At 41.7% G+C, this 25,549-nt stretch overlaps 1 protein-coding gene across 1 annotated transcript in view; it reads left to right on the top strand.

The window, feature by feature from the left end:
• The first annotated feature begins 5,442 nt into the window (after window positions 1–5,442).
• Window positions 5,443–25,549, top strand: part of LOC126094678 (ankyrin repeat and death domain-containing protein 1A-like) — a 787,090-nt gene continuing 766,983 nt past the window's right edge. Inside the window, exon 1 of the mRNA XM_049909192.1 lies at window positions 5,443–5,578. The gene's annotated coding sequence lies outside the window, so the exon portion shown is untranslated. The remainder of the gene's footprint in view (window positions 5,579–25,549) is intronic.

Genomic DNA, 25,549 nt, shown 5'->3' with positions numbered 1-25,549 from the left:
CTAGGCAGATGGAAAACCGCCTAAAAATCGTCCACGGACTGGCCGCTTCACCGGACCTCGACACAAAGCCGCCGGGAGGATTCGTGACGGGGATCAGGCGCTCCTTCCCGGCCGGAAAGCCGTGCGTTAGGCCCCACGGCCAACCGGGCGGGCTATCAAAGATTTTATCTTATTTCTACGGACAGGTTGTGAGTAATGTATAGTAAAAAAGGAAATTTTATGTTTTAGCATCGATTTCGTGGATGGAATGTAACAGCTTTGGTATTATATTTTTGTTTAAAGAGACACGTCGATAATTTTTACCGTGTAATGACAATACAGGGTTGTATATGGGGAAGGGTGGCCCTACTCGTCGTCTCCTGGCTTTGAATAATTTAGATGCTAGGTTATTTTTTATGGAATTGTTAACATCTGATGTAGTGTAAAGCTGGTATTCCCTGCGTTATAAAAATGGTATTAATAAATGACCATGGGTGTGGTAGCACCATAGTAAACTAATAGGCTGCCTTAAGCGCATGCGCATACGTATGAGGGCTTCATCGGAAAAGAAGGCCTGTTGATTACTAAATTTTATATTTGTCAGTTTGATTATTTACTTCAGGTGGAACATATCCTGTCGTATCAATGAGCGTATTTGTTGCTCGCAGTTTGGCTTTCCCGTATGAGGAAATTCGTGCGTTTGGCACCATATTGTGTAACTACATACGGTTAATAACAATGTGTCTATAATCATACAAGTGCTCGTAATATTGACATGCATACTCTATGTAAATATTTTCTGTAAGATGTACGCTTCGAAGTTTTAGGTGTGTGGTTTGAGAATGAACGATTCAGCCCGAAACCGGTAACCACTGCAGAAATAAGTCATATATTGGTGCAGCTGAGACGGACAAAATAAAAATTTTTCAAATTTTCCTGAGCCAATGTGTTGGAGCCCCAGTTAGTCACGTGATGTGTGTCTGTGTTTAGCGGGCAGCTCGCAGAGCCACGTAATGCCGCGATGCGACCGGCTCTGCGCGGAGTTGGCAGAGTAACAAAGGTCTGACATCACGGTTAGCGCCCTCTGTTTGCCACACACGCATTAACGACGGACAGCTGCGAGTAAACTCCCGGTACTCCTCAAACCCGCCGGCGCTCCCTTCCAATAACACGAGACAGCCCACGATGCTAAACGGCGCTACAGACTCCTCTGACTCACCCATCGACTTCAGTCTCACTTCGCTACTCCTGCACACTTGACGTCACAGGCTGCGTCTGGTTGTAAGGGAAGCTACGAACTGGCATTAGTCTCAAATACATTGTAGTGAACTTAAATTGCTATTCTTAAGGACAAGGTTTGAATTCAGTCAAACGTGGATTATGACTGTTAACTTTCCATCACAGTTTAGATATTAACATAGTGAGGCTCCTTTTTCAATGTGACTTTTGTTTATTTTTATGATTAGTCTGAGTCGAAAAATCTCTGAGGATGCGTCAATGGCATTCATTATAGCCATGCAGCGATCATTCAGTCAGGCTGATGCAGCTAATACATATGTGGTGTGTCCCAAATAACAGACACCATTCTTGATCCTGCAGCCATATACGATTATGATCCTAAGTAGTAATTGGCAAATTCGTTCCTCCTTGGGAACTAGTTCACTGATGATCGCTTTTTTTTTGGGAACAGTTCATTTTTACTCGTTCACCGTTCATTTGTGCTTGGTATATGGTTCTTATGAAAAATTGAAAATTAGTAGCATAGGTGACTGAAGATGGAAGGCGCCAACAGGGGCACTTGCCACCCCCCTGGAGTACGAAGTTTTTATTCATAGCAGAATTCTCACACACTTGTAATTTTACTGATTCTCATTTAGCCAACTGTTGCGTTATGTGGCTGATCGCAGTGAAATAATATGAGGTGGCGCACGAAAAACGGACCCCCCAAGTACAGACTGCTCGCCAATTACGCAAGGTTTGTTGACCGCTATGAGCAGAATAGGTAAACATGTAATAACTAGGCAGTGAAGAAATAACAAATAAGCTAATGCAAACAGTAAATTCGAAACGATAGATGACGATTGGTGGGCGACAATGAGCGGCGAATACTCGGGCCGATTTTTCGTGTGCCAACCTGTACCACTGAAATAATATTGTAGAAGTTATCACATTCTCTTTACAAAATGTGACACCAGATACTCAATTGTGGAGCGCGGGCCTCATTCAGTTGTAAGTCGGTTTGCCTTCCATAACAATGAACATGCTCTTTTACTTTGGACCAAAAAGAAATGGAAGCCGGCCGCGGTGGTCTAGCGGTTCTTGCGCTGCAGTTTGGAACCGCGGGACTGCTACGGTCGCAGGTTCGAATCCTGCCTCGGCATGGGTGTGTGTGATGTCCTTAGGTTAGATAGGTTTAAGTAGTTCTAAGTTCTAGGGGACTTATGACCTAAGATGTTGAGTCCCATAGTGCTCAGAGCCCTTTGAACCATTTTTAGAAATGGAAAATGGCCACTCGTGTGTGCCATGCTGACTTCCTTTGCTTGTGTAATAACAAAAACAAATCTTGCCTTTTTACAAGTATTTCTTCTGCTGTTTATTGAAATAGTGAAGTAAGCATATATGCTGTTTTGTTACCTGAAAAGTTGTTTCTATTACTTACCACATAATTTTTATGTAATTTATGTAATTATAAAATACATTTTAATTATCGGTCGTGGACACTGAATAGAAGACGAAAAGAACCAGAAGTTCCAAGTCCAAAAAAAGGTTTGAAACATATCTAGAATGGGTGTGCTCAGGGGACAAAACTAACAACAACTGCATGCTGAACTAATTATAAACAGTCGCCCGAGACAGACAGGAACGGGATCGAGGCTGGAACGAGACCCGCCGACATGCTGTTGCGGGAATGAGACCGACTATTTCCCATTCCTGGAAACTATAAGTTACAAACCGCGCCCGAGACCGAGACAGATGGGAATGGGGCCGAGGCTGGTGCCTTATTCTGTACCTTTCCGCTATTTGGCCGATCGGTTCGGTACGCGAGTGCGCCGAACGGTCTTGTTTTCGAAACAGAACCCCAACATTATTCAGTAAGCATTTCGAAAGCGATACCGAACGGTCCTACCGAACCGACACGCTGTTGTCAGTTCTCCTCGCGTCAACCAATAAAAAGCAATCTGCCACAGATCCGCGCACGCACACTGCAGCGCCACAGCAGCACGAACTAGAAGCGGCTAGCAGTGGACACAGGTATGCCATTCTTCACAGTGTCAAGAAGTGTGGTTAGAGTACATAATACTGTCCAAATTTCGCTGACCACGGGCTTCCACGAATGCTTGATAACAATAGAATGTTGACTGCATTCTGGAAGCTGACGCAAATGTCACATTACGTCATTTTATTGTCTTTCGGCAAAAACGAGGTATAGTGTTTGAACGTGCCCGTGATCACAACGCAAATAAATGGACATGAACTGTGCATCAACGCGGCTGTCAAAGGTGCCTGTAGGGGATGTTGTACCACTGGCAGCCTTGTAACTCAGCGTAAGAGCAGGGGTCGTAAGAAGATACTTAAGAAGGGAGACTATAACGTCCCGTATTGGAAATGACAGTCGGTTTCAAATGCAACAGGAATTTGCTACTGTCGGTGAATGCAGATACTTCTTAAATTACGAGGGGAACTGCCATGAAATGGACATTTGTAGTCGTGTACCTCTCAAAAGGCTATTGCTCAGTGCGGCTAATACAGCTGTACACCTTGAATGGGTCAAGTAGCAATGAAACTGGGCAATAACTGATCGGATTGGTGTTGTTTTTGGGGTTTACTCGCGCTCAACGTTGAGTTTATCAGCACCCCACTGATCGGAGCCGGGCCGTGTGCTCCGAAGAGTCTGAGTTTGCTCCTTTCCAGATGATGAGAAATTTAACCCGCAGTGTGCGAGGGTGGTGTAGTTCAGCCCGGAGATGATTTTGCCATTTTTTCGAGATATTTATCAACAGTGACTTAGTTTTATCGAAACCTGGTCAAGAATTTCACATTAAACTTAGGCAACCGGTTGGCTGTCTACCTCGTATTGAAAATCTTCGGGATCACTAATCACTGGCTTCAGCTGGATATTGCATAGGTTAAGAAATTTGTGGACTCTCCTCCTCAACAATGTGCGACCGTTACGAAGGCTGCAGGAGGTGTCATACAATAATAGCGTGATGTCTCCTGTATGTAATTAATTTCTTGGCTGGTGTACTTAATATTCAGTAGTGGAACGTAGTCTTCAGAAGAAAAGGACTCTGATTATGCACAGCGGACATAATAAAAATTGCCTGAAAATTATTTCAACCACTTTAAGATACGCAACCCTCTTACACCATCCTCGTCGTACCAGACGATGTTAAGTGGGGTTACCCATCTTAAGGGACATGACATACTTTATGAGCAACTCCTATTTTGCCCTCCTAGTGTGGTAATTAAGTTAAAATGAAAAGATTATCTCATGATGAGAACAGGTGAAGAACGTATGAAAGAAGTCAAAAGAAATCTGACTTTAAAATGGGAGATAGGGTGATGCTGGGCCTGCGGCTATAACTATAGACTTCTCGTAAATTGTTGTCCTAAGGATTACTTATTTCTGGGTGACACAGTTTTCACAAACTTAAATTTCAAATTTTGCTGTCTTCTAGTGATGAACTCTGTGGCATTTAATAATCATCTGTCTATGATGAAGTCTACTCAGGTTAACAGCGAAATTGCGATATTTTGCCTCAACGTTTCGACGAGATTCGCACTCATGATCTTCGGGCGAGTTCATCTCCAGATTCTTCCTTTCTAGTTGCTCGACCCCAGACTTCTCTGCCGGGAGCCCAGTGATTGGGTCAGTCGCATAGCCCCGGAAGATGTCCGAAGCGTTTGGCTCTCGCCTGTGGTGTGTGTGGTACTGCGGCTATAAAGGAAGGAACAAATTATGAACCCAACATTTCGCCTGAAGATGACGAATAAAAAACCAAGTCGAAACATAGCGAAAACTCGACAGCCTGAGTCGGCTGATAACCCGAGAAGATTTCGACGTGAAATTCGCCAAGAAAGCATGCATTCGCGTATCGCTGTAATTATTGTGAATCAACCTAATATAAGGCACTAATACAAACGAAACAGAAAGGACGAGCCAAGCGGCCGCGTATAAATCCTCCAGCATCTGACCAGTCTGTCCCACATTCAGGCCATCCACGCGCCGGTAGGTTCCCGCGATAAAAGACGGCGCCAGCAAAAACAAAAGCGGAGAGCGAAAGAAACGGGCCGTGGTGCGCGAGGCGCTCGACGCCTCTTGGGCAGAGCCCTCCCTAGCCAGCCCGCCCTCGTCAAATGAAGCCTATCGACCTGGAGGCGGCGTGCGCAGGCGCGCGCTCCGTGCTGTGCCGTGGCCGTGGCGGCAGCCTCGCCGCGCCTCACGTGCTCGCAGTCGGCCGTGCGTCGCGACTCGCAGTCCGCGGCCCTCGACAGCGCCTGCCACCGGCAACCCGCCACGCACCAACCGCCACTCGCCACCTGCCGCCGTCGAATAGGCCGCCCCCAGCACTCGCAGACCACTCACGCAAACCGGCAGGTACGTCGCACACATCCGTCATTGTCTTCCCTTCCATTCACCCGAGTACTCCGTCTTCTGCAAACCACTGTTCGGTGAATGGCAGAGAATAGTTCCTACGTTTTTTCGTGTCAGAGCAACAAAATTTACCAAAACACAGTATTCCACTATCGACAAAACATACGTATCGGAGCCTTTTTTCCCTAGTTTACGCACGATGTATGTTAATAATATGCATCAGAGGCTCGCTGGAGACTTGTCCATAATCTAACAAACTTTTTCTGAATCTACTTTCCAGTTTTAGTTTTGACAACGAAAGGTGGGGTCGTATGTCAAAGTGCAGTAAATATGGCACGAACGTTAACATTAGACTACGGCACAGGTCAATCTGTTACCACAACCATTATGTGGCATTCACATTCGTCGGATTCCCCAAATCATCTACAAATTATCATTTTCCAGACTGACCTAGACCTTGGGCTACAATTCAGATCAACCTGTCAACACAACCAAGATTTCAGTGGTGGCCCAATACTACACTGTAACCCCATTATCCCCCTTGGTCCAGTTATGTATACAGTCATTACTTATCTTCAGCTAATTTCAGCGATGTTTCAAAGTACCTTTCTTCTGATATACTTAAATGGTATAAACTCACTTCTTTTAGCGAATACATCGTGCGCCACATTCATACTTAATAACTGGCGTAGTAAACTCGAACGACAATACGATTTGACTCTCGTTAACCTGTTGAATAACACTACCACCACACTGTCATACATAGCTAAACGTAAAACCTACGATATATTGCTCAAGTTTTCTTTGTGTATTTACTAACGTATGCGTTATGGTAGTAGTGTTATTCGATTGGTACAAGAATGCGAACGTTGTTCTCGTTCTTGTTTACTACGCGAGCAATTGCAAATGAACACGGCAGGCATAATGGTGTATACACTATCACGTTGGCCAACATTGTAAAATACGGGGATTTGGTAACGCACAATGCAAATAACATGAGGAGGCACATACAAGTGGTATATGGCTGCTGCCAGTTGACAATGTAAAAACAAGTGACTCTTATCACAACGAAGTCAATGTGAAGGACGGAATTGTCTTATTTACCTACACATTTTTCCACCATCAACCACAACTCCTGTTGGGTGTCTTCTTTGTATCTTGACAGATGAAACTAAAGAAAAATATTTCGGTATTATCCAGGAAAACGAACTGAAATTCTAGTCAATGTGACCACACTGTCGTGTTTACAAATTAGCAAAGAGATAGAGAATTACCGTCAGCGTACACACTAGTCGACCATAATATTATTGCACCTGGTGGTGAATGCACTTCGGTCGGCTTGCCGTGAGTTTTGCGGTGATGTTTCATGAGAACGCGGTGAACCACTTGACAGTATATGAACAGTCCTCGTCAAATCATTTACAACGCGATGCGTTTTCGTCTGTCAGCACTGGACTTGTTTACTGTGACGTCACTGAATCTTTCCGATAACAGACACGGGAGGCCAAATGCAGTAATGTCGTGGTCTGCTGCAACTCTTATAGTTGTGGAGATGTCACCCGATACACGTCTGTATGCCTGTTCCCTGCATACCAGAACAAATGAATAAATGAAGGTTGACTGACGCTCTCTTTTGACAATAGTCCTTAAGTACTACCACTTCGACAATATTTATTCACAGCATTGTTGTTCTTGCTGTCGTGGTCTTTAGCTCTCAACCTTAGCCTACTCCATGCAAGCCTCTTCATCTTTGCGTAATTATTGCAACCTACCTCCACTTGAACCCATCGACGATGTTCAAGCTCTGGTCTCCCTCTATAGCTTTTATCCTCGAAAATTCCCTCTATCACCGCACTGATAGTTCCTAGTAGGCTAAGGATGTGTCTTAACCCCAGATTACTATCCCTCGCAAAATTTAGGACTGGAGCAGAGCGTCAAATAGGACATTTTCTACTTAATTTGGTATATAATATGCCATTGGAGATCTAATAATTGTAATTAACTAATGTGTAATCTAGAAATTACGACTTCCTTTGAATAACTATCGAGTAGTACCATTTCTGTGGTTTTGTAGGAATGAAACATTTTCACTCCTTTAGTGTTTTATGGTTAATCACCTAGTGTCAACCAGCTCTTCTCCAGGAAATCGACTAACTACCTCTTCCTTAGTTATTCGACCTACCCTTATAATCTTCAGCATTGATATGTAGAATCACATTTTAAATCTTAGAGTCTCTTTATGTACGAGCATTTTATTGGCCACATTTAACATCCATATCAGGATAGATTTCACCCAATACCTTCACAAAAGACTTCCTAACACATTTTAAGTTCAACATTAACAAATTCCAGAAACGTTTCTCATGCTGTTGCCAGTGTGCATTTTATATTCTCTCAAGTTAGCACATCATCACTTATTTTGCTGCCCAAATAGGGAAACTCATCTACTGCTCTTAGTGTCTCATTATCTAATCTAATGCCCTCAACATCGCCCGATTTAATTCGTATTAAGCGTATCATTTCACGTTCCGTCTGAAGGAAACAGTGGCCACTTTCATCTTGCCTTCTTTTTCCGACCGACTCCAGTGTAGTATACCTTTCCTAAAACTATGACGTCTCGCTCGCAGATGAGAACCCATTTACTCTGGCATCTTCTAGAATCGAATCCAATGGACGAAACAATTTTCCTCAGATTTTCCTTGCTAGCCTTATATAATTTGACTCTGCAACAAAAACTGTGAAATCTTCACAAAATTTTCATTTCCTTGTGCTGTTCATAAAATTGCAGAAATTGTTGCACAACAGCACATGTATTGATATCGTATTTTGGATATTTACAGTGTGATTGTTCGTTCAGCATCGTGTTCCTATTTCTGTAACTTGCAACCCATAGACCTACTCAAGTGTAACATTTTGTCTGCACAATCAGTCACTTTCTCCATCGCACGCACTGTAATTTTTTTCTTTTTCTTATAGTCAGCAAATCGAATAACGTTAACAGCAAGCCATCGCCTCCGCCAGTGACGCCATTTTCAGTGATCGTTTCCCACTCTCCCATTGCGATGTAACAATGCGCAATACTTTGAACTCGATTATCGTTGTACGTAATTACGTGACCAAGCTACCATCCCCTACGGCCATATCCACGGTCCGCTTTATCGGGTAATACATAATAATATACGAAGGTTTTGTTGACATTTACCATTTTCCACCATACCACCACAAAAAGAAAAAAAACAGCTCCACTTGCACAAGTGGTTTATTATCACTACCTACTGTTTTCTATTAATTTGTAATCAATTCAGATATTCACTATGGGATATTGTCCCAAACCAGGATCCGCATGCGATACATGCGGAAAACGACTACAGTTTGAAGGCTGTACTAGGATATTTTCTGAGAATTTTGAGGTAATGTGAACCGTGATCTCCCGTATGTCGTTACAGAGTAACTCAATTTCGTTCCATTTCATAACCTCATTTATATCTGTGTCTGCAATTGTACTGAAAATTTCTGCACAGCACTGCAAATGTAGGTTTTAGCGCTATATGTCTCTTTTGGAAACAAAATTGTACAATCACTCATGGTACTTACTGTCGACAACAATAATGCGCTCTTCCCTATACCCCTGAACTTTCTATTCAGTATCGCTCGCTTCTGTCTCGGTTTTTTTTTTTGTTCTGGATGTGTTAAAGGTGATACACGGTGGTATGGACAGGTTTGCTAACGAAGAGTCGGTCAATATGCACCTCGTGTACGGACTCAGTAAATGTTAAGCTCCTCCAGCAACGACGTCAACCATATCACAATTCTTTCGCCTCTGGGGATTGCTTCATTACTCTTTGTTTTGTGTTGTACGTTTTGGCGATTGCATGTTACAAAATTCCCCTATGCGTATGTATTTTCACAAAAACAATGATAATTGGGATAATAAACTGAATAAACCATAATTACGCATTAATTTATGACAAGCCACATGTAACGAGAACACGCATCCCTTCTACAAAAATACGCAGAAAATATCTCTGAAAACTCCGAAATTTTTGCGGTGGGGTTTGTGTTCAGGTTCTTCATTTATGTTCAATAAACGCTATGATGAACAGAGAAACTGCTGTTTGAATAAAAAATATTATGACTACTTTTTCCAATCACGCAGAAAATCATCCACTCCCCGTAAGCCTTGGCTGTTATCATGTCCCGATGGTGCACACTGTGCTCTAAATTGGTACAACGTTTTTATTGAACTATCAGCTTTATTACACTATCAGATTCTCATGGTGATCATGAAGTCCCTTAACTATATAGAAGCTGTGGGGCACCGCCTACAGAAAATCGGTATGTGTGTTTGATATGCTATAATATAGTGACACATGCCGCACATCAACCTGTACTTTCTTACGACATCTGACAGTGAACGAATAAAAATGATTGTACCTTAATCGAAACTAGCTGAGATATGAAACCACTGTTATCTTCATAATTAAAACTCTTTCTCTATTATTGTCCCTTTTATCTGATTACACGTACATATTTTTCAGTTTTTTCATTGAATAGAGTCTCTTGGAATCACAACTTTAACTTTTTCTTTCATGCATACAATGCTCTGGCGTCTTTCGTTATGTTTTTCTAGCTTGTGAAAATTATTTGAACTCACAAACTCTGGGAGGGTGCACAGGATATAAACAAAAATGTTTTTCCCAGCGTCATGTTTTCGTGTAAGCATTTTTAAACCGGTGGAGGAAGTTTTCTCTCGAAAAAAACTGAATTACCTTGCATAGGATATTGGAAAAATTTTTGTAAGATGTTTTTCTGTGAGGCGCCGTTCTAAGAGGATATCATATCTTACTTACAACAGACAAAAACACAATTGTTGTATGTTAATTACCAATAGACAACAACATTAAAAACTACACAATTACTTCAATTTCAGCAGAGATTGAAAAATTCGGCCATTGACTTGTGAACAAAGGTTACACTGGCGGGTCATATTCCAACTATCACTGTCAAAGTCTTCAGCAGTGTCCTTAATTTCTCCTGATGCTGCTAATATCCGGGCAACCAGATCCTCTTCTGACTCAACATGGATTTTGTAAAGAAGGTTGAGCATCTCTCGTCATATAGAGTAGACCTCAGGAGCCCAGAGGGGATAAATCAGGGGATCGAGTAGGCCATGTTAAAGGGCCACCTCTGCCAATCAAGTTTTATTGAATCTGTCGGTTCAAGAATCGAGGCACTGGGGAACCTCTGAGATGTGCCGGCGCCTCGTCATGCTAGAGCCTCACGCGCTATCTTGTAGCAAGTGGCACGTCATCCCACAATTCTCCCAAAACTCTGGCGTGGATGCCGTAATAATGCGTGCCATTTAATGGCCTTGGTAGGAGATGTAGCCAACAACTGCTTCTCATACAGTCTCAGGTAGAATCGCACCTAATGAGCGCGAGTAAATATGACATGTGGATCACACTCACACCAGTCATGTGAATTATAAATGTTGAAGATCTCATCACGCCCTAACGTTGCTTCTTCTATCAACAGCATAGAGGATGGAATGAAAGGATGCATCTGACACTGTTCACGGTACCACTACGTAAACTGTGCTCTGATTGGGTAATCTTTAAGGTTCCAGATCGTGCACAAGCTGTACGTGAAATAAGTGTAATAATTGTTCATGAAGGACGTTTCTTACGCTCGTCTAATTGGTTCCCATGTTACAAGCAGTTGGCGCGAGTGCCGACAGAAGGATCTTGCTCCGTATGCTGCAGTCAGCTTCCTCAAATTGCAAAAGTACATACTGTGAGCGTTCGTCCCTGACCACGTAATCTACTAAATGGCCCGGTCTCTCGCAAACACTGACGGGTAGCAGTAAACGTGGAATGATGGTACGACGATTGGGATATTGTTGTTGATAAACCCGAGTCGCTGCTTGTCTGTTCTGTTTCGCTGTGTAAGAAGCACCAACCATATCAGTGTACTCACGCCGTGTTTATCTCTCCATTAGTAAACAAGTACTATGCTGGGTCAAGACGTACAACTAAATGTGAATGAGAAACTGCTATTGCAACTGAAGAGCGAAGCCGGCCAGTGTGGTCGAGCGGTTCTAGGCGCTTCAGTCTGGAACCGCGCGACCGATACGGTCGCAGGTTCGAATCCTGCCTCGGGCATGGATGTTTGTGATGTCCTTAGGTTAGTTAGGTTTAAGCAGTTCTAAGTTCTAGGGGACTGATGACCTCAGATGTTAAGTCCCATAGTGCTCAGAGCCATTTGAACCGTTTTTGAAGAGCTAAGTCTGCCTTCTACAGGTACAGCGGAACAGTTACGGCGACAAACGAGTCAGTACATTCCTCCATCGGATTAAAAAATACTCACAGGAAATTATAACATCAGAGAAAATTATTTGTTTTGATGTCCCGTGCAACCTCCTAGAGGATGTCGGTTTAAATTAGTTTCATCCTGTATAATGTCTTTCTCATAAAAGAGACTACCCTCAATATTTGTGTTCTTGCTTCTTGTAACAAACAACGCCACTATTGTTAACTGATATTTATAGTAAACATGATCTTTATTCATTAAGTATAGAAATCAAATAGCCGTTAACAAATGTAATTAATTATATTTCTTCTCAATTTGGGATGAAATTTACTAAAGGATCCCCAGCGAAGTGAATGTTAAGCAACAAAATTTTTCAGTTTGTTATGTTAATTTGAACTGTATATTGTACATATTTGTAACAAGTAATATTTCTGTCTCCTACTTATCCAGTTCTATTGTCTAGTTTTATGTAGTGCGCTCTAAAAATAACTTTCTTGGCGAAACATATTATCTTCTTACTCCTTTGTCCTATGACTACTTCCTTTTTATTATTTTATGTATGAATATGTTTCATAAAGAGCTTATAATACAGATCTTGAATACTTGACCTCTCAAAAATTTGTCTCATCGCAAAAATCTACTTACTTGCCGTTTATGTCACAAATAGCACGAATACTGTTCGTCACTGGATAACTAAGCGTCATTTTGGTTGTTAATCTGGATCTTTAACAGTCGCAAGCAGTCCGATTTTACCATGTCTGTCTCTTATACCTCACGGTACGTGGCTAATTTTTTGCAGTACCTTTAATCATCTCAATTTAAACAAGTAATGAACTTTAGCAAGTATAGGCGTTTATACTGTACACTACACTTGCTGCAACGCTTAATATTTTTTCTGCCGTTTTTCGGTTTTGTTCCACATTTTATCTTAAGCTACTTGCTATACGTGTGTTTTGAACTAGGCAGTTTACCTTTACATTACACACTCTAGCACCAGTTTTTATAACTAAAAAATCGAGTCTTTTTTGCTCTCTACTATACTGATCCTTTGAGTAGCTGTATTGTCTCTCGTATTATAAATACAAGATAAATTATTAATGCATCCCCTTTTATGTTACAACAAGTATGAAGAACTACTGTGTATGTGTTGTTTATTGTTAGTGATAGAGTATGAGCAGCAAATAGCAGTGAAGTATCCACCTTTCATCAAATTTCTCTGCTGTCGTATGTAGGATAAATGTCACATTGACTACACTCATCAAGTTTTAAATGAAGAATACGAAATATTGTGTTTTAGAAGTAGCTGGCTTGCTTAATTATTTTGAGACCGCGAATTTTGAATATTTTTTGTGCGCCAGTCTTATTCACACTGTCGCATCGCACTTCGTTATTTAAAAATAACCAAAAGCGGATTCTATATAGTTACTGCAATTATTACTCATCTCAATAAGAGAGCCGCTATGGCAGGTAAACAAATTAAGTCCAGGCCGGTTAATTCTTGTCATGAGAGAAATTCATGAGAGAAAATGAGAGAAATGCTTCTAAAGCATCAACTGTTAAAATACCCAACACTAGGAAGTAAATAACCACAATACGATATGTCTAACTGATCGTTTTTATAATTATTCTCCAAAACAATAATTTACATAATTACACACATCCATACAGCCGTACGGATAAAGGGTAGGGGGAGAGAAAATAACTCACGGAGTGACAAGAGAATGTAGTAAGACAAAAAAATTGAAGATATTTCCAGAGTTATCAACATTCTGAACTTATATATTTGCAAGTCTCCTTTTATCATAAACTAAAGTTAAGTCACAAAAGAAAATTGTGTCTCTAGATGTACTAGTTCCAGTTCATCAGCATCTTCAAATAATTGACATGTAAGAAATTAATGAACTTAAACAACTGTTGGCTTTAACGTAGATTGCACAAATACCTTAACAGTAACTATTATCATGTATTCTGCAGCTTTCTCAGTTTCTTTCTTACTTTTGTTGGAATATTCTCCGAAATTGTTTAATGCAGGTTAGGCGTTACCTCGTGTACTCCTCTTTTTAACCGGAGATTTTCGTGCGGAGCTCCATGCATTTCCGTACAAAATCTCAGACAGGCCCAATCAGTATTTGTATAGTCTCGCTATGAAAAAACACTGTTCGCAGCTTTATATTTCTTCTCGTGTGAGCAACAACCGACATGTGCCCTATCTGAATCGGTATTTAACCTCTACGCAATTAGTTAGCGTCATTTATATTACTGGAAAAACGTATCTTAATGATTCAGCGCTGGAGTCATATCGTCGTTATTGACACAAATTTTATTATTCTATACATGTTTCGGCTTTAATCGTTGAAAGAGTATTCTGCAGAATCATTTAATAGCCAGCCCACAATAACATGTCACATCTAAGCCTATCGACAACTTTATTTCCATACATTTTGCTGCGTACGAAGTCGTGGCTGTTAGCAGTTTCGAAAGTTGTTTCAGTCAGCTTCAAACACAATGTTAACTAATGCTGTCCACATCAAGAAACGTTTGAATTTTGGAAGATCATCCTCCAGTCATCGGCTAAAATCACACAAGTATTCGCGTACATTACAAGAGATCACTTAAAACCAATCCATTAGTTTTTTAAAACTCTCAATAACCAACAATAAGTAAGGCGAAGACTGTCTAATATTTTATAGAATATGTGGGTTGGCTTTTATTCACACAGTTCAATGTTATAGAATTGGTGTCAACGCTTTGCATGAGAGTGGTGTACGATCTTCCGAAATTCGTCGCGCTTTCTGTTGCGTGAATGTATATAGCGATCTAAAGCACTGAACAATAAATTAACTATTGTTTAAATAGCATAAGCGTAAATTGTGGATAAAGCTACTTGAAACCACATTCTGGGTCTCGATGATTACAGCTCTTGAATCGGAAGCATATTTTTTTCCTCCTACTTTTTCATTTAAATGGAATAGGAAGTGTGTTAGGGTTATCTCACATTTTTAAATAGTATTGTCTTCAATATAGTTTGTCTTTTATTGTTAGAGTCGTAAGACTATTCTAGATGCTTCATAGGCCATTAAACTGTATTCTGTTACTTAAAACAAATGCAGATGGCGTCTATTGCGGTGCCTTTTTTAATCGTAATGTTCCGTTTTCCTTGTCGGTCAAGACAAACTGGCAGAGTATTTCAGGAGAAAATAGGCCTCGTATTGTATTAGTTCTTTATGACATTTCAATTGGCAGGCCTCTTAACTTGCACGAGAAATAAATCGCCCTTTGTTTACCTTTAATACGCTTGAGAGACATTAAATTGTCTTTCTTATGTGTGCTTGACGTCAGTACTCTGTGCTGTGAAAATAGTCTATAACTGCTTTCACAAAGTCTTTTGTTTGTTGCTAATAATTTTTCAACCTGAAATATTGCATCAATCTGAATCAAAAACGTTAAAGAGCAATACTGCTTTGGTAAGAAGATGATCCAATGTGATTTTCTAGATTATTTTTAATTCGGTGTTACTGACTTGTTATTTTAAGGTAATGTACGTATTGAATATACTGAACTGCGGGACTTTTTGCAATAAACCTAAGTGTGAATCGAAAGTAATCAAGTTTTCGGGAAGGTGATGTTTTCAGGTGGTGATACTTAAATTGTCTGATTGTTCACTTACAGTTTCTTTTATTTATTTATTTTTTTGCGCAAAGTTAATTGGTAGTACCAGCATGCCGCGTTGTGTAACTATTACAATCGATGCTCATCAGGTTGATGGCTTCCGGCGTCAGCTATACCGCAGCCACCCACTACGTGCGTTTGGCGACTCCTCTCTGATTATGCTTATCTTTAAAAAGTGCGTCATCATCAATTGAGGAGTATGTGTGTATTTCGTACTTTATGAGGACCTGGCCCAGTACATTGAGCAAGCTGTGTTCCGTACAGGGTTTAGTACAGTTGATCCTCATTCTACTTGAAATAATTAGAACAACATCTATTACCAACTACATCTTTTCGCTGCCTTCGTAGATTTTGGAAAAGGCATTCTATTGGATCAGTCACCGAGCTGTTTTCGTGGCTCTCACAGAACAAGTAAAAGAACAGGCCTATACTGAAGTCTTATACAACATATACAAAATCTCCACAGCGGTTGTGAATGTAGTTGGCTCTGAGCACTATGGGACTTAACATCTCAGGTCATCAGTCCCCTAGAACTTAGAACTACTAAAACCTAACTAACCTAAGGACATCACACACACCCATGCCCGAGGCAGGATTCGAACCTGCGACCGTAGCGGTCGCGCCATTCCAGACTGAAGCGCCTAGAACCGCTAGGCCACCAGTGGCGGCGTGAATGTAGTTGAAGAAACCAATGAATTTACCCTCGAATAGGGTATGAAACAAGGTTGCTCTATATCTGTGAAAGTATTTTCAACAGTCCTCGGCAAATGAATGTCTAAATTGGATTGGAAACAAACTGAATCCAAATTCTAGAAAATAGATTATGGGGTGGACATAACGGTAAATGTAAACATTTATTTTAAAAAATCATTACAGCCATATTTATCAATGTACAAATCTAAAATTTTGCATGTGTAAAGCAAAAGAGCTGTGTTTTAATGGAAAAATATAATAAAACATGCAGGATTAATATTTTACCAGAAACTTGAATTTTTTATTTTTTTATTGTATTTTTTGTAAAAAGCCATAACTCAAATTCTAATCATGCAATTAATCTGAAAATTTTGTTGTAGTGTCCTGAGAAGGTTATAAGACCACTAAACTACAGTCATTAACTGATGGCACAAATTGTATCATTAACAGAGTTTTTAATTCTGCACATCCTAGCCGGCCGCGGTGGTCTAGCGGTTCAGGCGCTCAGTCCGGAACCGCGCGACTGCTACGGTCGCAGGTTCGAATCCTGCCTCGGGCATGGATGTGTGTGATGTCCTTAGGTTAGTTAAGTTTAAGTAGTTCTAAGTTCTAGGGGACTGATGACCACAGAAGTTAAGTCCCATAGTGCTCAGAGTCATTTGAACCATTTTTCTGCACATCCAAAATTAACTTTTTTTTCTGCATACAGTTATCTAAAAATCAGAATGTGACTGCAGCATCTCGTATTTTTTATTCCAGGGAGACAGCAACACGTTGCGAACATTTCATGAAAATTTCATTGCATTAGCGAATATAATTTTTGATAATAAAGTAAAAAATGTAAAACAGAGATAATGAGGTTCAGAGATTTTCTTCTCATACTTTTACATGTAATAAGCTTAGCTCAATTTTAAAATCCTCCATACTGATACTCCTCGTCCTGCAGGTTTCTCTTCTTTCCTCCTCGAATCTGTCTGACCTGTATTTGCAGGTAAGACACCGATCTGTTGGCTTTCTTGGCCCTGCTCTCGTCGATGCTGTAAAATGCTTTTCTTGTAAACACATTAGGATCTCAACCGCCGCGCATGGTAACCGCGCGGTCTCGGGCACGTTGTCACGGTCCGCGCGGCTCCCACCGTCCGAGGTTCGAGCCCTCCCTCGGGCATGGGTGTATGTTTGTTGTACTTAGCGTATGTTAGTTTATGTTAGATTAAGTAGTGTATAAGCTTAGTGACTTTGGTCCCAAAAGATCTTACCATAAATTTCCAATTTCCCATCTATACCAACTCCCTCCAGCACTTCAAATCTGCCATTATTTCCGTTATTGTAATATAAAACTGCATCATAGACACCTATTTCGAGTACTTCAAGTCCATAGAATATCCTTTTTGAGTATATAATCGAAATTAAATTATTGAGACTTTCATTTGCATTTCGTGTCTTTGCGTCAAGACACTTCCTCAATAAATCATGGTTTGCAAGAAAGCTGAATGTGGACTTAATTGGATTCATAACAGGTTATGATAATGAAAGTTTATGTGACTTCGTCTCATTTCTGTTGTTTAACTTACACCAATCGTCTTTCGGACACAGATTGTGCACTGGTGTTTGGTCAGTGGATAGTTTGTGGAAAAAAATTGCCCACACAGCACGCCTCATTGCCTCTAAATTATGTGTGGTTTTCCTGACAGCTCTCCCATAAAATAACTGAAGAAAATGAAGTTCTTTCAGAGAAAGCCTGCCTTTTTCACCTTCCTACTACTATGTGTCAGTATTGTCAAAACGTAAATAAACCATATGCAAGAAAAATGTCAGACAAAAATATAGATGTCAACCAGAGATATAGATGTCAGCCAAATATGTCGAAAGATAATAGCCTTCACACTGAGAAAAATTCCGCTGAAGCAAGAAGTTTCCCAAAATTAAGAAAAGGTGGGTGCGGCCGCCAGTGAAGAGTTAATCAATTTACCAATTTAGAGGTATTTCTAAAGCTGCTATCACGATAAAATTCAAGCGCAACATAGATTAAACTGTGTAGATCAAGAAAATAATATTTTTGAAAAAATCGATTTTTCACACCAAAATCCATTACATTCCCCCTTAAATAACCCGAGGTTCGCTGATGATACTGTTCTACTTGCAAATAGTATAGAAGAACTTCAGATACTGGTTAGTGATCTTGCGTTAATCTTTTCTGAAGTTGGTATAAAACTGAACGGTAAAAAAACCAATCCCATGGTGTGAAATACACCTTCTGGAAGTACGCTACTACAAACGGTCACAGAATCGTCTGTCTACCTCGGTCAACTGCTAAACATGAAGGGAGATCTGTAACCAAAAATATTTCTACGTATTAAATTATCCTGGCAAGCGTATGGAAGTTACTCCTCAGCTTTGAAGTCTAAGATGTCAGAGGAGCTGTATAAAATAGTTTTCGACCACTGTATGCTGCCAGTAATAACTTATGGCTGCGAGACATGGACATTTATCAACTCACTGTCAGAAAACTAATAGTAGTCCAGAGGGAAATGGAAAGACCGATGTTGAGCTACAAAAGGAAAAACAAAAAGAAAGTAGTTCCCATCAGACAAATAACAAATGTCAGTGACGTAATGAAAAGAATGGATACCTTGAAATGGTAGTAGGCTGACCAAAAAACACAAAGGATAAGACAGCCTGACAGATGGCGCAGAGACTTACGAAAGACAGCCGGTATGAATTAGGAACGGCAAGCTCAAGACCGACGGAAATGGAAGAAACATTTTCTCATAATGAGACAAATCAATAGAAATGGAAGAACACGCAGGAATGCTGTGTTGCACTCCTACTCAAAGAGACGACATCGCCAAGTGACCCAGCTGGCTGATGATGATGATGATGATGATGTATGTAACGAGGGTAACTGAGTGTCGTCGAATTAAATTAGATGATGCTGGGTAATTAAAGTACAGAACGAGGCGCTGAAAGTAGTATAAGTATTTTGCTGTATGGCAGCTAAATACTTGATGGTAGCAGAAGGGAAAGAAAGGCAAGAGGAAAAGATTTTAGCATCGTGGTAACGGGCAGATATTCGATAAGGAAAAGGATACAGCATCCAATTCAGTTGCGCTCTATCAAAGGAATCATCCCGGTAATTGTCTTAAGCGATTTAGGGAAATTACAGAAAATCTATATCTGGATGGATGGACGGGGATTTAAACTTTCGCCTCACCGAATACAAATCAAGTGAGTTATCATAGCTGCTGTGTCGTCCGAACAAGGCACAGCAAGAGAAAAAGCACCACAGGCGCAAAGTAGAGTGCTGGTGCCAGTGCCATAACCGAGTACAATCTATCAATGACCGGGTGACAACAGACAGAAGTGTACTCAGAATATAGAAGACCAGATCTCGCCCACTTGGATATAGATCATCGTCCAGGACTGACTTAGACAGGGAACATCGTTTAGTGAACTCTTCGAAGTGAACAGACAGTAGTTCTAAATTGCTTTTGCTATGTTTTGTGAAGTTTACCTACAATTATTTGCACTTAGCTATTGAGGGCCTTTTTGTGTTATATTACTATTAGTGTTGCAGCTTCATTATTCAACTAATCACAAAGATAAGTAAACCTTTTAACTCATTTGTGTGACTTCGTTACTAATGTGTTGGAATGTTGTAGGTAGTGGAACCTTCGTTCTCCTATCCTGTTACCTGACCCTGGGGCATAGCTGTGTAATTGTGGCATGGAGGAATTGTCTTAATGGTGTACTGCGCCAGAAGCCGTTTCACGAACTCACAAACTCGGCCTACCGTAACAACAGTGGCAACTCGCGCCTCCACAGCGGTAGCGACGAGGTCTTTACAAAACTGACGACGAGAGTTTACAGAAATGGCAACCCTTCGTTTAATAGAAGATAAGAGAATATAGAATACAGACTATATCGTAACATGAAATAAAATTGATCACCACAAATATTATGACCATTCCCAAACGCAAGACTGAATGTTTCATTGCGGCGTAGTGGCCGCGTAGTGCTACAGAGAAGTATACAACCGGAGAAAGCAGGGTCGAAAATGTAATTACTGTGGCCCAAAATTGAGAAACACAGTTACATAAGCGACTTTCGCAAATGGCTGATTGTTACGGCCCGACACCTGGGAACGAGCGACGGTTTCCAAATTAGTGATATGACTATCGATGGAAGATGCTTGAAGGACAGTGGTAAAACACAATGTGTTGCCCCATCACAGAACGTGGTGGTCGAACACTTCCGCACTGTGTAACGTAGGATAGGCAATGACCAGTGGCAGTCCTGACGACGATGTACGACGGGCGTTCAGTAAATAATGCAACACATTTTCTTCTGAAAGCAGGTTGGTTTCATTCAGGATTCCAACACACCATATTATTCACCACTCTGTTGGCCACAAAACACTATTTTTCAATATAATCTCTTTGAATTTGCCGGCCTTGCGCCACGTTACTGTGAGGGCCAGTACGCCTGCATGGTATCACTCGATTGTACGACGTCGGAGTTAACGTTTTGCTGCATCAGTAACATCTCCGTCAGCCGTATTGCTTCCCACAGAATACACCCTTCATTGGTCCAAACAGATAAAAGTCGGAAGGTGCGAGATTCGAGCTGTAGTGTAGACAAGGAAGAACAGTCCAATGAAGTTTTGAGAACTCCTCTCAGATGCGCAGACTTGTGTGAGGCCTTGTGTTGTCATGAAGAAGGAGAAATACCTTTGCATTTTTGTGACGACGAACACGTTGAAGCCATTTCTTCAATTTTCTGAAAGCAGCACAATACAATTCAGAGTTAACCGTTGCGCTAAGAGGGAGGGCGTCAAGCATAACAACTCCTTTAGAGTCCCGAAAGACCGTCGCCATGACTTTACCAGCTGAGGGTGTGGCTTTGAACTTCTTCTTCAGAGGAAGGGTATGTGGCGCCACTCAACGGATTGCCGCTTTGTTTCCGGTTCGAAGTGATGAACCTGTATTTCATCACCTGTGGAGATGTTCGACAAAAAAATATCACTATCAAACTTGCAATGTGCAAGCAATTCCACATAGATCGTCCTTAGTTGCTCTGTATGGTCTTTTGCTAGGTGGCGACGAACCCAGCTGGAACACACCCTTGAGTGCCCCAACTGGTGGACGAGTGTGTCGGCACCATCTACTGCTGCGTGTAGTCGGTGGTGTGACACGCCCCGCAGCGAGGTGTTTGGTTGTGATCCGTCGGTCATTTCGAGTGGGAGTGTCTGCATCTTCCATCGCTGCTATCGTGACAAGTGTGTGTGGCAGGCCGGCACGCAGGAGATCGCGCAGGTTTGCTCGACTTTGTTGAACTGATGACAGACACCTTGCTCAATGACTCACTGTGCTTTTGTTCAGAGCCAGGTCTGCGTAGCCATTCTGCAAGCGACTATGAACATATGCGATGCTCTGGTCTCCAATAAAAATAAACTCAATGACAGATTTCAAAATCTTAAAGATGGCTGGAATCAGCAACTGCATAAACTTGCAGATGTTGAAAAAATCAGCCAACCAGTTCCAAATAAAGATTTATTAGCCCTTGACCTAGGTTTAGATATTACTAAACATATCTTCTTCAGAATGAGTAGAGCGTTGTTACATCACATGGACCAATGTTCTCTACATCTACATACATATTCCGAAATCCACCATACGGTGCGTGGCGGAGGGTACCTCGTACCACAACTAGCATCTTCTCTCCCTGTTCCACTCCCAAACAGAACGACGGAAAAATGACTGCCTATATGCCTCTGTACGAGCCCTAATCTCTCTTATCTTATCTTTGTGGTCTTTCCGCGAAATATAAGTTGGCGGCAGTAAAATTGTACTGCAGTCAGCTTCAAATGCTGGTTCTCTAAATTTCCTCAGTAGCGATTCACGAAAAGAACGTCTCCTTTCGTCTAGAGACTCCCACCCGAGTTCCTGAAGCATTTCCGTAACACTCGCGTGATGATCCCACCTACCAGTAACAAATCTAGCAGCCCGCCTCTGAATTGCTTTTATGCCCTCCCTCATTCCGACCTGATAGGGATCCCAAACGCTCGAGCAGTACTCAAGAATAGGTCGTATTAGTGTTTTATAAGCGGTCTCCTTTACAGATGAACCACATCTTCCCAAAATTCTACCAATGAAACGAAGACGACTATCCGCCTTCCCAACAACTGCCATTACATGCTCGTCCCACTTCATATCGCTCTGCAATGTTACGCCCAAATATTTAATCGACGTGACTGTGTCAAGCGCTACACTACCAATGGAGTATTCAAACATTACGGGATTCTTTTTCCTATTCATCTGCATTAATTTACATTTATCTATATTTAGAGTTAGCTGCCATTCCTTACACCAATCGCAAATCCTGTCCAAGTCATCTTGTATCCTCCTACAGTCACTCAACGACGATGCCTTCCCGTACATCACATCATCATCAGCAAACAGTCGCACATTGCTATCCACCCTATCCAAAACATCATTTATGTAGAAAGAAAACAACAGCGGACCTACCACACTTCCTGGGGCACTTCAGATGATACTCTCACCTCCGATGAACACTCACCATCGAGGACAACGTACTGGGTTCTATTACTTAAGAAGTCTATTACTTAAGAAGTCTTGGGTGATATTTTAATGGTTTTAGATACAAGATTTTTATACGTATAAGTACCAGTTTTCAAAACAAATTTTGTACACTTCTTCTTGCTGTGGACTAAAATAATTAATTTTTAAACATTCACTGTTGTAATAAATAAGCTAAACATTCAATAATTATCATGAAAATAACAATAATAATAGCCAGTTATACAATGGAATACAACTAACCAATCACTTCTGTTTATTCTAGAGGCTGAAAACTACTGTGTACTGCTACATTCTCTTGTTGATACTTTTATAGTTATGCTCAACAGATAGCAACACATGTGCATGCTGAAAAGATTGAATATTCACAAATGCGTACATGAAATTTCCCTATAAGAAGAATATTTCTGTTGCAGGTAATACACAGCAAACATTAGTGTACACAATTGTAGCCAGAGGGACTTCAGGGTTAACATGAGTTACCATTGGCTTACGGTTGTTTACTTGCTGGACGTGTTAACGATCATTACTATGAAACCTCTCAAAAATGCTAGCTGTCTCAGTTTATGATATTTGGATTTGCATCAGTAAGTTCTGAAATGAAGTACACTGAAGCGTCAAAGAAAGTACAGAGATATGTAAACAGGCAGAACTCGGCCCCGAGGTCGGCAACGCCTACAGAAGTCAACAAGTGTCCGGCGTAGTTGTTAGATCGGTTACTGATGCTACAGCGGCAGGTTATCAAGACTTGAGAGAGTTTGAACGTGGTGTTATACTCGGCGCAGGAGCGTTGGGACACAGCATCTTCGAGGTACCGACGTAGTGGGGATTTTCCAGTACGACTGTTTCGCGAGTGTACCGTGAATATCAGGAGTCCGGTAAATAATACAATCTGCAACGTCGCTGCGACCGGAAAACGACCCTGCAAAAACGGGAGCAACGACGATGAAGAGAATCGTTCGACGTGACAGAAGTGCAACCCTTCCGCATATTGCCGCAGATTCCAATGCTGCACCATTAACAAGTATCAGCGTGAGAACCATTCAACGAAACATCATCGATATGGGCCTTCGGAGCCGAAGGCCCAATCGTGTACTCTCGATGCCTCCACGACACATGTCTTTACGCCTGCCTGGGCCCGTAAACACCAACAATCGACTGTTGATGACTGGAAAGATGTTGACTGGTCGGATGAGTCGAGTTTCAAATTATATCGAGCGGATGGTCGTGTACGGATATGGAGACAACCTCATGAATCCATGGACTCTGCATGTAGATAGGGGACTGTTCAAACTGGTGGTGGCTCTGTACTGCTGTGGAGCGGTGCAGTTGGAGAGATATGGGAGCATCCTGTCTGATCACCTGCATCCATTCATGTCCATTGTTCATTCCGACGGACTTTGGCACTTCCGGGAGGACAATGGGACATCCCAAACGTCCAGAATTGCTACAAAGTGCCTTCAGGAACGCTCTGCTGAGTTTAAACACTTCCACTGGCCACCAAATTTCGCAGAATTGAACATTATTGAGCATATCTGGGATGTCTTGCAAAGTGCTCTTCAGAAGAGATCTTCACCCTTTTCGCACTCTTACGGGTTTACGGACAGTCCTGCAGGATTAATAGTGTCAATTCCCTCCAGTACTACTTCAGACATCAGTCGAGTCTATGCCACGTCGTTTTGCGGCCCTTCTATATGCTCGCAGGGGCCCAACAAAATACTGAGCAGGTGTACTAGTTTCTTTGGCTCTTCAGTGTCGTATAAAAACCTCAAAACTGGCCTATAATATTGAGGATGGCATATAACATTTCTGCCATCACACTGTCACGTAAATTCACGTAAGAGACACAGCTTAACATTGAAATTCTTCAGTTTCTCCTGGCGTATTTATGGACTGAACAGTCCACATGTGTACTGCCAGATTGTGTTTAACGGGCACAACATTTCTGCGACGAGACATGTCGCCATTGTCAAGTGCGTCGACGAGCAGAGATCTTAAGACTCGTGGCCGACTTGTATTCCCTCCCACCGCCCCCGCTCCCCCCCCCCCCCCATCCCACCCTCTCCCAGGGTTCGCGTCGGCAGTAGCGGAGACGCTCGGGTCGGCGCCTGTGTTAGTTTCTCTGTCCGCCTGGTCCCCAGATAGCTATGCTTGCTGAACATTTTCTTAATTAGACTCAGTGCTGGTTCCCGAGCCTTGCTGATATTATACCCACATGCCCGATTGAAAAAATTATCCCTAGTGCGAATTTCGATGGCATCTCTAGCAACACTGTCCCGGAACTGGGAAATCTGAGTTAAGATCCTGGTATGGTCAGGGTTCCATTGCGTGATTTTTGACAATCATTTCTCTGCGACCACCGATTTGTTGGGGTGCACCAGTCGAGGGTGCCGCTGGAGTTCTCGCCATCGATCTTAGATGGTACGCACTATTTGTCCAATATATGTCATACCACACAGTCACGGAATTTAATATGCCCTGGCCTTCTACAAATGAATGTCTGATAAGTCAGATTCGGTGTCAGTGTGGCAAGAAGGGCTGCGAAGGGAACAGCTTACAGTGGGAGGGGATACAATTCGGCTGCGCTCCCTTTTGAATTCTGCTCTTCAAAACACATGACGATGGTGAACTCTTTGGTGGCCGAAATATTGTGCCAGTTGGACAATATGGACCCACCATATACCCGTGGACTGTTTGATCGACAGAA

Source organism: Schistocerca cancellata, chromosome 8, assembly GCF_023864275.1.
Source record: "Schistocerca cancellata isolate TAMUIC-IGC-003103 chromosome 8, iqSchCanc2.1, whole genome shotgun sequence".
Classification (NCBI taxonomy): domain Eukaryota; kingdom Metazoa; phylum Arthropoda; class Insecta; order Orthoptera; family Acrididae; genus Schistocerca; species Schistocerca cancellata.
Note: the sequence above shows the minus strand (reverse complement) of the source record. Positions and strands in the feature narration are given on the sequence as shown.